Consider the following 5,955-nt stretch of genomic DNA (forward strand, 5'->3'; position numbering starts at 1 on the left):
GAATTAAGGAAGGATGGAGCATTCCATTTCTTTGGCGGAGCTTCCTCGTCAGCTTGGACATTGTCTCCTGGCTTCTGGCACAGACTCTTTGGCTTCTGCCTTGGATTTTTCAGACAAATCAACCTTGGTACAGACTCATCTGCCTTCCATTGCAAGCCTATTCAGCCTTCTGATATGAACTTGTAGGGAACACTGCAGTGCACTCCAGACCTTGGACTGAATCCTTCGGTCTCCAGTGTGCAGATGTCCTCTGCACGCTTCCTCATCCAATTCTGAAGCTGACCATCGTAAAACAATCTTATATTTTCTTATACATTTGTATATCTTGTATTATATCTGTCCCTCTAGTACAACCTTGACTGACACACTGAGTATTCTCAATTTTCAGGAGACAAAAAGCTAAGCAACTGTGAGGAGACAGCAAGATAACCCAGAGAACAGCAGAAGCGAGGTGCTCAGCCCTAAAGTACATGATAAAAGGAGCTGATGGTGTAAACAGAAGCCAGGCCACCCTATGGAGCTTGGAACCACAGGAAGTCTTCCAGCAGGGGCTACAGCCCCAGCGGAGCAGCCATAGCTTCTGTCAAGACATAGAAGAACAAGGGATAATATTGTGGCTTCTCTCTTTGGCCTACTATCCAGTTCCCATTTTTCACTTTTTTTTTTGGTGGGGAGGGTGGGGGGAACCGGGGATTGAACTCAGGCCCTTGCACTTGCCAGGGAAGTGCTTATTCCACTAAGCCATCTCCCCAACCCCCCATTTTTCACTTTCATTGGCCAAACACCAGGAAATCCAGAATCTTATGGAACTCAGACCACTTAAGTCAGTTTGCAAAACAAGAAATAGATCTGAAGGGTCCCAGGGAAGGCCAAACATATTAATTAACTAATTAAAAAAAAGAAAGAAAGAAAAGAGGGTGGGGTGAATCTAATCTTGGTATTCTGCAGACTCAACAAGAGGGTTGCTTATTATCTCTGGAAATAAGGACAATTCATGATCTCCATGAAGATTCAAATTATATTACACCAAAAATAACCCTACTAGTCCATTACACAAAAGATGTCAAAAGGTACAACAAACCAGGACAGCAGCCAAATGGATGATTCAGAAGTGGGAGAGACCAGGATGGCCTGACATCAGCCAGATAGAAGAGCTAGAAAGACGGAAGAGCAGGATGAACCCAAGGTCCCAGAACCAGAGAGAAGGGGGAAGTGAGAGAAGTCCCATCAGAATGGAGCAGAGCAGGGGCATCTGAGGAGAACCTGAACAAGCACCACCTGCAGACACAGGTGTTTGGACTGGGTCCTACACAGCATTACCATCACTATAGTCAAAAGATAAGTGAAACTGAGGAAAGCTTCTCCCCACCCCTCCTCTGTGGGTGGTGGGGAGCAGATGTGAGTGGCTGTGACGTTGGAGGGTCCTCTGCTAGGCCGGAAGCCAGACTGCAGGGTGCTTAATGACTATGTGCAGTCACACTGTAAGGATTGACAGAGAGTGGAAAGATGAAAACAAATGTGTAGGGTGCTGAGTCTCCACTACAGATCTGGTTTGAAAATAAAGACAAGAAAAAGTAGAGATCAACACCAAAGGCCAGGAACCCAGTCTAGACCTGCAACCTCTCAAGGGGGAAATTTGCTGTGTATGTATCTCGGTATTTCTAGGGTCTGGTGCTTGATACATAGTTGTGAAATGAATGAATGAGCTGAAATAAAACCACACCAGCTGGGTGAGCAGAAGAACCACATAGGACTCATGGAAGATGCTCAACTGTGATGTGGCAGCACGGTGGCCTGGCTGGAAAACCCCAGCAGCAGCCAGACCAGTGTGGGCAGCTGCAGTCTGAAAATGAGATGGTTCTTTTACAGCAAATATGCTGTCATAAATAGCACAGGCCTATGCAAATCACCACAGCTGCACAGCAAAGACTTAAGTGTGTGCTCACCACGGAACATTTTCCTGGCTACCTAATTTTTCCCAGATACCTGGCTGCTGGCAGTGAGCTGGGCTGTCACCTGGAAAGGACACTTCTCCCACAGGTGAACACTACAGTAGAACAGAGAAGGCTGCTCCTAAGAACCTCTGCTTCAAACATCACAGCCTCCAAGCTGGGTTCACAAAGATATATAGATATAGATATAGATATATCTCAAAAGGACTATTGTGTGAGGTTGAAGTTGCTAGAAATTGCAGAACGTATTTATTGTAAGGAATCATTAATACAGCCCTCTATCTCTAGGTACACCAAACCTTGTGGGATGTGCTTCAATTGCAAAAGCAGCGATTATAATTTATGTTGCCTCTTCATAACCTAGATGAGTTCTTAACAAAGCATTTTGAAAAAATTCACACACCTTATTCACAGTTTTCTGAAGTTTCCTTTACCTGTAGCCAAGAATCTAGTCCAGTGCTTGCTTGACATGGTTACTCAAATATTTGGTGGTGCTGGGACTTGAACTACTGAAATATTTGAATTCATTAGAAAAACTGAAATAATTCTCTAAATTAAACATTGAAATCAATTTTAAGATGTAGGATACAATTAATTATAGTAATATAACAACAACACACTAATAAGCATTGAACATAAACTAAGTTCCAAGAATCATGCTAAGCTACAGTGGTTACGTGATCCTTGTGTGCCCTGTGCCGCTTCAAAGCCCACACTTAGAAAACTGCTATTGGCTGTAATCAAAAACCAGTTGTTTGTATTCATTTATTCTCTGATTTCTTCAAAAAGATTTGAAGTGACCTACAATAATACGTATGTCAACCTAAGATTTTCTAAAAAGTGAAGTTTTTAAGGCTGCCATAACCAAGTACCACAAGCTGGGTGGCTTACAAACCAATTTATTTTCTGGTAGTTGTAGAGACCAGAACTCTGAAATTGAGGTGTTGGCAGACTGGTTTCTCCGGAAGGGTCTGTTCCAGAAGTCTATCCTTGTTTCTGTCTCGCTTCTTATGGCATCATGATTCCAGTCTTCACGTGGTATTCTTTGTGAGCACATACCTGAGTCCAAACAAATTTTCCCTTTTTGTAAAGATACCATTTCACATTGGGCTGGGGTGCTGGCACACTGCAGCACGACCTCATCGGAGCTTATTACATCTACAAAAACAGCATTTACAAATAAAGTCACACTTCAAGATACTGCGAGGTTAGGGCCTCAATATACGAGCTTTGAGGAAAAAAATCCAACATATGACAAAATATAAAAAGGAAGGATGGGGTCTATGCACTCTGATGAAAGCTCACTGATAGAGTTATAATAAAAGTGGGTGAATGTACATGCAGATGAAGACACCAAGGAGGCAAGAATGGTCAAGTGAAGGAGCATGTGTAGCAGGGAAAAGAAGTGACTGATAGGCTGAAGCATGAAGTCACAATCCGGGCAGATGAAAGATAAATCAATCCACTCCACAGAACCCAAGCTCCCGTTCTGGGAGATGCCAACTGCCAGGAGAGGCAAATGTCAGGGCACTTCATGGACCCTGTTGCATAGTCTGTTCAGAGGTGCTGGACCTCTTCCCCACCCAACAGAGAAAGTTTATAGGCTTTTCCCAGCCAGAGGCCTAAAATCTCAGAGGGTGCCCATAAAAGGACTAGGGTAGGGAGTAGGTACAAGGCCTGAACCAAGGATATGAACTGGAAGCCCACATGGCTATTGGTCTCCCTCCTATTAGTGTCTCAGAGCTCCCAGACTATAAATTACAGAAAGAAGAGGATAGAATCTTCTATACTGGAGACCCAGACAGTCCCAGGAGAATACCTTGCCATATTGGTACTTAAGATCCCCCAATATAAATCTGGCTCTTCACCCAGGTATCCTAGTGATTCCTGTCAATTAACAATTCTTTTTTTGTGGGGGAAGGGGCTACCAGGGATTGAACTCAGGATCTTGTGCACTTATGCTGCTGAGTTATCTCCTCAGCCCAAATGACAGTTCTTGTCCATGTTTGCAGAACTTTAAGTGAGGCTCTACCATCTCACTCTTAAACATGAAAGGACAACTAGACACTTGGGAGAAAGCATATCCTAGAGTCATGGGCTGCATAAAGGCACCTGAAGAAAACTAGAAATGAGAGAAAGCAAGGGACATTTTCAAAAATATGTATAAAACTAATATCCTTACAGATAAGAACAGAATTTGATCAAAGGAGAACAACCGGAGAACATAAAAGACCTCTGGACAATTAAAAGTATGATAACAAATTAAAATTCACCCAGAATATTAAAAGATAAGGACAAGGAAATCTTTTAGAAAGTAGAACAAAATGTCCAAGAGTTAGAAACGAGTAAAGAAGAGATAAGGAAATTTAAAATTCAACTTGGCAAGTCCAATATCTGAATAATAGGAGTTGAAAAATAGAAGAGAAATGGAGGGGGAAAAGAATGGCAAAAGGAACTATTGTGTAATGGTTAAGGTCCATTGAGAACTGGTATGATGAATGAAAGAAGAAACATACCAAGACTCGTTCTTATGGAATTGGAAGACCATCTTAACTACTATGTTATTTTTACCCTATGAAACTTGTATTATCTCTCTCAGAACATACTCTCAGAAGATAATACAAGAAGATGATATACAAGAGGAGAAGATAATATACAAGATTCAAAAAGATAATACAAGTCCCCCAGGGTAAAATAACAGTAGTTTAGAGCATGCTAGGGCACCACCCCAGAGTTCCATCCCTAGTCATCATTTCTCCATCTCTAAAACAGAGGTAACAAGAATATCTCCCTCATATATGAGATGATAGATTTAAAAACACTTAAAATAACACGTGGTTTGTAGAAAATATATAGTTGTGACCTTCTTTCATCCCCACCCTAGACTTCTCAACAGCAACATTGGAATCTAGAAGACTATAAAATAACAGCTTCAAATTTTTGAGCATGCTTTCAAATATAGAATTTTACACTAAGATTTTTAAATTCCAGATCAGATGTGAGTGTGGAATAAGGATATTTTATAACACACAAAATTCCAGAATTTTGATTTCTCTTATGTAAAGTATCCTATCCTCCCTTTTTAGGAGGAGACTGTTTGCTTAGGCAAAACCAAGAAGGTTTAAGATATAGAATTAAGGTAAGAACAGACTCTAAACATATAAAAAGTGAATTATTCACAATAGTAGAGGTAAGTTTCAGAATGACAGCTATGCTTCAGGTATTCAATCTTCAAATAGAAGATAGAGAGCTCTATTAGACAGGACCCCCCAAGGGGAATATGGAATAAATACACTTGCATATGTAAAAACACTATTGGTAGGCATGTGACAAATATACAACTTGCTGAGAGAAATGGCAGTGACAAAAATCCAGCAGATTAAAAATAAGACAGCTTTTAACTCCGGAAAAAACAAAGGGTGTAAAAGAAAGGACACATAATTAGTCACTGTTTCCTCAGACGCAATTACTATTTGTGTGGGTCATATAATATGAATGCTAACTCTTCTAGTTCAACTAAAAATTGTGATCCTGAATTTAGGAGATGGGAAGAGGGGAAGTGGCAGCAAAGCAAGAGAGAGCTCAGTTCTCAGATGGGAAATCAACAGTTAAATCTAAAACTGAAAATTAAGGAAAGAGCAGGAAGAGCATGTAATTTCAAAACATGGAGGCAAACATCTGGTGATGCAGAGAAGAGATAAAACTGATTTTTTTTTCTGAGATGTGGGATGGGAGTGGGTGGAAACAGCTGAGACAAGAGTCTCCTAGCTTTTTGTTCTATACCTTTTATTATTAGTTCAATGTTTATAATCACGTGTGTATTATTTTGATCAAATTAAAATATTAATGCTGGTTTAAAAAAGAGTAGCTTGAAATAACTCAATATTAATAGTAGTTATGTGTGGCTAGTATGATTACAAGTGACTTAAATTTCATTCTGCATTCTTTCCTATATTATCTAACTTTTCTTAATATGTATTACTGTTATAGTTTAAGAAATATG

This window comes from Octodon degus, unplaced genomic scaffold (assembly GCF_000260255.1).
Source record: "Octodon degus isolate 3935 unplaced genomic scaffold, OctDeg1.0 scaffold00015, whole genome shotgun sequence".
In the NCBI taxonomy this organism is placed as follows: domain Eukaryota; kingdom Metazoa; phylum Chordata; class Mammalia; order Rodentia; family Octodontidae; genus Octodon; species Octodon degus.